Here is an 8502-nt window from a genome sequence, read left to right on the forward strand (position 1 = left end):
TAGTGTAAAAATTAGCAGTGTCTTATGATTTTCAGGTTCCGTAAAATACCTAGAGGAAATAATATTAGAGGAGGATTGTGATGCTTCTTAACTTAGAATATTCACAAATCTATACCCTGTAATGTAAAGAATAGTAAAAGCTGATACATACATCACTTGTTACTTGCAAAAATCTCTATTTTTCTGCTTTATGTTTTTATATTTTAGTAAGAATTAGAGGCAACCCACACTATACCCAGATTTAACCCTAGTAGGTTTTAAAGACTTAGTGTTTTTAATTAAAGGGAATATACTCTAAATATGTGCACTTGGCAAAATAGATCCAATTTCAAATTCACAAAACAAGGATAATCTAACCAAGAAGGAATATGGATGAAAAGAAAGACAGTGGAATGTAAAGGAAAAGAAAGTTGAGAACAGTGTGGATACACTAATATTTCTCAATCTTTACCAAATATCCCCAGATATTTTTCAATCTATGAAAATATATTCCAACCCAAATACTATGTATACAAATGTATGGTTAAGGACTATTTGCCAGAATGTTTGAATTCAGGAAAATAAAAGATAGAGGCTCTTAGATAAGAAAAACACTTTTTTGGATTGTTTCTATGTAATGTATAACTCATATTCATATCTCTGTTTTGAGCTATACAATAAACAGAATGGCTATCTTATAGTAAAATTTCCAATTAATCTGTGACATAAACTCAATTTTTGACAATTAAAATACAGGTTTTCTTCTTACCTAACAAGCTAATATATAGTTTCTAGGCCAAAAATAATATGTATTTCTTGAGTTAAACTGTAAATATTCAAAATAACTCTCAAGAAATTTATAAATTCAAGTAAGATAAAATTTCCTTATTTCAGCAAATGATTAAGTTTTGTAAATGATTCATGTTACAACAAGATAAAATCCATAGCATTCTGTTGGCTAACTTGTTTCATTTATAGAATTGTCCAATTTCTCTTGATCTTCCATAATAAATGTTGTTTCAGCAAACATTAATTATGATTTCATAGGAGAAAGTTGATCCATTAAATGTCCATTAAATGAAGCTGAAGAACTTTTGATCTTTATTACCTTTCATGCCACCTTAGGTATGCCCTAGGTTTACTTTGAAAAACTTAGATTGACAGGGATGTATTAAGGTTGACGTTACCAATAAAGATTGTACTTAAAAACTATCATTCAAGGCTATGAAAATGGATTTGCTTAATAAAGCACTTTCATAAAGGTATATTTTATGACATATGAGAAGTAATAAAGAAGTGAGTATCCTTTGTCTAAGTACATTTTAGAAGCACGGAAGCAATCAAAGATAAATTGATTTCTTTTCACAGTGCTTCCTTCTCAGAGATTTCAATATGTTAATATTTTATGTGACTTTTGAAAGAGTTTGAGTTATATGCAGCAATTCTGAAATTTATCATCATAACTATTCTCGAATAACATCTCACTGGATTAGTATTTAACAGAAAATACTTTGGCAAATGGTGGCTTAATAATTTTCAAAAATTCATTGTAGTGCATATTTAATTTAAAGATGCCCATTGAGCATTAAGACTTTAGAATTATAAAGACTGTTACAGAAAGATGGCACAGCCAGTGCCAATATCTTAAAGCATTAGCTTTGCCTGGCTTGTTCGAAGGACACCAACGAGTCTGACATGGCTGGAGCAAAGTGATGAGAAGCAAGAGTCATGAGAGATGAAGACAAGGTCTTTTTATTTATTTTTTTGGTAACAGATTTGTTGAGACACAATTCACATATCATACAATTCACCCACTAAAAGTGCACAATAATTGTTTTAGTATATTTAGAGAGCTGTGCAATCATCATTAAAATAAATGTTAGAGCATTTTTATCAACCCTTCCCCCCGAAAATCTATACACTTTTAGCTATCACCTCCCAGTCTTTTCAACATCCCAGCATTAGGCATTCCTTAATCTACTTTCTGTCTCTAAATTTTGAGGCCCGGATATTTTAGGTTACTGTAAAGACTTTGAATTTTATTTTGAGTAAGATAGGAAACAATTTGAGGGTTTTGAGCAGAGAATTGACATGATTGACATATGATTTAACAGAAACACTGTATACGCTGTGGTGATAATAAATTGGTAGGACATCATGAAAATAATACATTGAGCAATGATTTTGCTTTGGAATAGGGTAAAACTGATGGAGGTGAGAATTTGATATTATGGTGGTTAATTTTGTGTCATTTGGAAGGGGATGAGGGATGCCCAAATAACTGGTAAACCATTATTTCTGGCTGTGTTTGTGAGATGTTTCTGGAAGAGATTGGCATTAAAATTAGTACACTGAGTAAAGAAGGTCTACTTCACCATTATCATCCAATCTGTTGAGAGACTGTATAGAGTAAAAAGAGGAAGGGGAAATTTACTTTCTTTGCTTGAGCAGGAGCACCCATCTTCTCCTGTCTTTGGACATCTGTGCTCCTAGATCTCAGACTTTGGGACCTAGACTGAATTACACCACCAGTTTTCCTGGTCTTCCAACTTGCAGAAGTTAGGACTGACAGATCCTTAGATTTCTTGGCCAGTTCTTATAATAAATCACTCTCTTCCTCTCTCTCCTATTTAGAAAAAAATGTTGTATTTCATTTTGTTATAGAAATATTCATTACAATGAAAATTTTTTATTTTCACTGAAGAATGCTTATAGGATTAGAGTTAAAATACACTCATTTTCATGGAAATCCTGAATATTTAAAGCACTTTTAAAACATTTCATTAACAGTACTTCAAAAGAAGAATGAAATATGCATGTGTATAGGCACACACATATGTAGAAGAAAGCAGTACAACTAACTTATTTGTTGTACTTCAGTTTTTCATTGTCATTTGACATTGTCTTTTGAAAATTTGGAATATTTTTTATTATTGTAATTTTTTAAATCAGAGAATTTTAGTAATGTAATCAACATTTCATTTTCATTCCGCTCCACTAATGAATCTTGCTGAGGTCAAAATATTAAAGTTTTTTTGTCTGCCCCTCTAGATCTACCTTTCACCTTTTTCCACTCTGATCTCTAACCAGAATGTTGATATTTATGAATTACATCACTGTAATTTGTACCCTCTGCCTTTAATTTGAGTTGTGTCATGACAGAGACTCATGGACGTGGATAATGGATTAGTGGTTACCAGAGGGAAGGCAGGGAGAGAAAGGTTAATAAGGGTAAATGGGGTCAAATATTTGGTGACGGAAGGAAATTTAACTTTAGGTGGTGAACACAGAATGCAACATACATATGACATATTATTAAATTAAACAGTTGAAACATATTTGATTTTATTAACCAATGTCACCCTAATAATTTTAATTAAAAAAATTGAGTTGTGTCAATAGGAACAATGATCTTGACACCTGGGAAGAAGGATAGAGGTCAGATATTTATTTACTAATTCTTTGAGGTCACCAGGGCTGACTTTCCTGAAAGGGGAGAACACCGTTACTCTAAGTGAGGTCAGCTCTACGTGGATTTCTTCCTTCCAGTTTCCAGTAATGTCTCTTTCCCCTTGTCCTTTGGGCTTAAGAGTGATGACAGTCCATTGCTGCTAACTCTGTGTCTCTGCACTCTCTCTTTTACTTCCTCAATATTCTATTTACACCAACTTAATTAATCCCTTATTCATGAACCCTCTTCTATCTAAATGTAAGAATGTCATCTGTTTCCAATGGGTTTTCTTAAAGACTGACAAAAGCAAAGCAACTAAACTCAGCTAAGATATAATTTAGAATCTATATGCTAATGTTTTGGATCTAGCAGATATTATTGAGGTTGGTTCCTCCAGAATATTGTGGAATTAGAAATATTAATTTTGATTCTATGAATCACTTCATCTAAACTGTTATAAAGTAGTAATTATGATATAGTTTATAAATTGCAAACATGGGTGTAGTTACAAAGGCAATATACTTTTGTAAGAAATCTATTATTCTCCTGTATTTTACAGACGAGTATGAAACAACAGATGTTGAAATTATTAAGGATATTCTGACAATGTCAAATGTTGGCCTTTTATTTGGTTTGGCCAGAGACCATGAGCTCAGATTTTATCTGAACCCTGTCTGAACTAACTTAAGCAAAACTTACAGGCTTTGGTTCACAGAGTTGGAGTTGAACTTTTATTTTTATTTTTTTTTCTGTGAGTTCATTTTGCCATCCATGAGTTTTACTTAGAAGTTTGGGTTTGCTCTCAAAATGATTTTCAGAAAGTATTTCTAGAACTTTAGAAATTTTAAGCATTTATTAATAGTAGAAGAAAAACTGAACAATCAGAGAGAATAGATTAACCTACATGAAAATATACAACACGAATTCTATATATTACTATTGGCATGTGAAAAATAGGTCATATATGAATATAAACACAAACGTTTCTTTACAAAAGTACATGCAAATTCCAATATTTTCAGAGAACCAAATGAACAATTTATTTTGGTCATTTAATCTCAAAATGTGCCCTTGATTAACTCAAATATTAGTCTTTAAATGAGAATATAGATTTTTGCCTTCAAATTTTTAAAAATTCTATTATGAACTTTTCAATTTATTTTCTAATCATCAAGTTGATTATCTCTTCTTTTACTCATGAATTATGTGAGCATAGTGGGGTCATCCATGAATATTTCAATTCTAATGTGACTTTTTAAACACACTGTTAGATATTATTATTATTGTTTTGTATTAGTCGATGTTTATTTTGTTTACCTATGGAGTAGTAAGCTTTTTATTTGTTAGCCATTCATTTTTGTATCTCAGTCCTTTCTTAGGAATCGCCCAGAGTCCAGGTTTAGTACATAGGTGTGCTCTCTCTCTGGGGAAGGCACGTTTCTGATATATTCACTAACGTTTTTCTCTATGCATCCTGACTTTTGTGAGTGAGTCTGCCTGAATCTCTCCTCTTCTGTTTACCACTCCCTCAGGTGCCATGCTTTGGCTCTCTCCTAGGTTTATTTGGTTAATCAAAGGCACATTTTAATGCTTCAGAACTGGGCAGATACACCCAGGCCGATCGCTGTTTCCACAGTTTTCTTACTCCTACAGATTTGAACTTTGTTGTCATTTTGATCTCGGCAAACATCCCTCGTTTACCTCCACAACAATGGAGAGTAGAAACTACACTTAAAATTATACTTTAAAACTAAAGAAGATTTTTAAAAATCTCCGATGTTTTAAAACGATATTTTAAAAACATAGCTGTATTTAAAACCATATTTTATCCAATGCTTATAACTGCGTTTAAGTTTTTTCTCTAAACATCTGGCTCACTATAATCCTGGAAATGCAAGTCTAAATATATATGCTTCCAGAATATATTAAATACATATTTTCTCAAGTCTATATTTTTGTCCATATATTATTCTTTGAAATAAATTTTAAACAATTTGTTGATGAATGCATCTCAAATATATACTTTAATTCACATTACGGATAAAATATATGCTATATTTCTATTTATATGAAATGTTTTTAAAGAACATAGTTAAAAGAAAGAAATTAATTTAGCCAATTAACCATTTCACAAATTGACTATTTAGCATATTGGCCATCTGGAGCAATAAATTGGTTTTCCATGAATTGACTGTTGTAGAATTGGCCATGCAATGAATTGAGTAGGTGAATTGGAGTTCTGTTAGTGTTCTTTTGTCAAATGGGCTATATCTACCTGATACATCTCTTCAGAGATGAATCTTTTTTTCACCTGCAGGGTGCAGGTGGACAAGAAAGACAGTTTTTTTGTTTTTGTTTTGTTTTTGCTGTAGGGGCTAATGGAAGAGATCTAAGGTTTTTAACTGCTCTTTATATAAGTTTTCAATCTATTTTGGTTTTAGTACCATTTTTTCTCTATCCTCCAGAGATATTTGCTACCATCAGTTATTTATCTTTCCTGGAGTTTTGGGTTTAAATCTTCTTGTTTCTTGCTAATTTTGTGCTACTGTAATCACTTAGGTTCCAGCTTCCTACGCTAAGTAACCTGTCACTATTCCATTTCTATTTTATTTTTTTAAATTTTGTTGTCAGCTCTTCTCTGCTATTACCTGTTCTACTATTTTTTTCCAATGTAGATTATTATTTTTAGAATTTCTTCACTGCTATTATAATGGAGTTATGAGAAGCATTAGAATTTAGTGCTTATTTAATCCCCTAGGTTTAACTGATGTCTTTTTCTGCTAGATAACTAACTTTAAAGTACGTAATAAATAATGCAATGATAAACCTTTTTGTACCAACCAACATCTTTTGTGCATAATAATAATTTTTAAAATACTTGACATTCTAAGTGTTACTTAAACACTTTGGTTAAATGTTTTTAAAAAGGAATTTACATACTTATACTACATGTTTTATTTCCATAAGTATATTTTATTTTATAAGAATAATAACTAGTTTCAAGTGGGTTCAAGATCTCTTGAAAATTTACAAAATGTGCTATATATCTTAAATACTTTAAGTGCTTGTTAATTTTCTAGGAATATGGTCTTTTATTAGATTCTCAAGGAATTCACTAATAGCAACAACAACAAAAAGTTGATATATTGCATAAGCAGTACTAGCATTAAAATTCTCAAGTTCTTTCTCTTTTATCTACTAAACCTTGGATCTATTCATGATCAATTACTTGCTTAAGAAAATTCCAGGTTTTAATAACAACCTGAATAACATGTATTTAAATTTTTGTGGGTTTCACTAGAATAAATGACTGTCGAAATGCTGTGTTCTCAATTGCTATCTACTATAATCCACTTTAGGATAAATATTTCATAAATCATAGGCCAGATTAACAGTAATATAATTATTGCCCATTGTAAAAAAAAATCCATTGGAATTATTATTTGTATCAAGAACTTAATTTATATAGTTTGTCATTAAAAATATTTATCTTTTCTCATAATAATTTTAAAATGTACCTCCATCCAAAACTGCTCATTATCAAACTGATATAAACATTGGAATTGCTATTTTCAAGGTCTTTAGATAACTTACTCATTGTAATTCTTTATTTTTATTTCTCTTCATATTTATTTATTTCTCTTCATATTTTTATTTCTCTTAAGATTTATTTCTTTTCAATTAGTTAAGTGTGTGATTGAATTTTTTATAAAGCTTCTTCTCATGTATAGAACATAGAATATAGTCTTCATTTATTCATATAACTTAGTGATTTTATTTTACCACTATGATAAAACTCAACCAACAGATTTAGTTATGGAGTAAACAACATTCTTCTGAGAATATATAGTAAATCTTGAGAGTGAAATTAATAACAATAATATATTTGTAAAGCTTTTTCACAGAATAAGAAGCTTTTGATTTAAAAAAATAAGTCTATAATAACTTTTAGATAATTCTAATTAATTATATCTTAGTTTACGTAGAACAAAATGTTAGAGGTTGGTAAATCCAATTTATTTACTTTAGTTTTTAAATGCAGTATTTAAATAGGTATTACATAAAATTTGAACAAGGTGATTTTCATAGCTTTCCATTTAATAAAATATTGTTGAAAAAGATATAACTATTTTATATTGTAATAAAGGCAAATTGGTATATTCCTTTCATTTGTCATTCTACTATCATTTTTAGTTGTATAATAGTGACATCTTTCAGTTTATTTTTCTTATTATTTGATAAAAAATGAAATATACTCCTTCAATTAAAATACTACAAAAAAGTAAAGAGAAAGAAAATCCCTCAATTCTCATAATTTAAAATTCAGAAAAAGTTACTATAAACATTTAGCATATTTTCTCTCAGTTTTTTCTGTACTTATTTTACATAATTGAGATATAGTATATATATAGTATGTATACTTTTTTTTAGGCGAGGCAATCCTTGGTTGACTTCATAGATTGCAAATATCTTGTCAGTTTACAATCCCTTATATTTTAGTTTTTAGTTTTTATGCCTACAGCACCAGGTCTTCCTAGGTGGTCTCCCATCCAAGTACTAACCAGGCCCGACCCTGCTTAGCTTCCAATATCAGACAGGATCGGGCTTGTTCAGGGCAGCATGCCTGTAGACTATATAAATAATTTTATGTTCTATCTTTTTGTTGCTTTCCCCTTTTTTTCTTTTCACTTAATATTTTATATACATTTTCCCATGAAAATACTATCTACTTAAAATCTTTATCGTTTGCTTCTTTTTTTATGTATGAGATATAGTTAGTATATCCTATCTGATGGATATAATAATTTTTTAACCAAATTTCTTTTATATTTTTTGCTAATATAAATTAGGATATAGTGAATATATTTAATATAAATGACTTTCACATACTGACAGCTCATTCTTCTTACAATTACCCTTTGATGCTAGTGCATATATTCCCATTGTGTAGATAAAACTGAGGCTTGCCAAAATCCTACAATTTTGTAATTGATAGATCTAAGATTAAAATCTAAAATAAAATAGTAAGTCTATTCTTACTGTTTGTGAAAAAAATTCGCTGAACATTCAGA

General features: G+C 30.0%; 1 pseudogene; it reads right to left on the reverse strand.

Annotated features, from left to right (window-relative positions):
• Positions 1-7943: 7943 nt before the first annotated feature.
• On the reverse strand, positions 7944-8062 carry LOC111730229 (annotated as a pseudogene).
• Positions 8063-8502: the final 440 nt, after the last annotated feature.

Source organism: Pteropus vampyrus, unplaced genomic scaffold, assembly GCF_000151845.1.
Source record: "Pteropus vampyrus isolate Shadow unplaced genomic scaffold, Pvam_2.0 Scaffold9, whole genome shotgun sequence".
NCBI classification, from domain to species: Eukaryota; Metazoa; Chordata; class Mammalia; order Chiroptera; family Pteropodidae; genus Pteropus; species Pteropus vampyrus.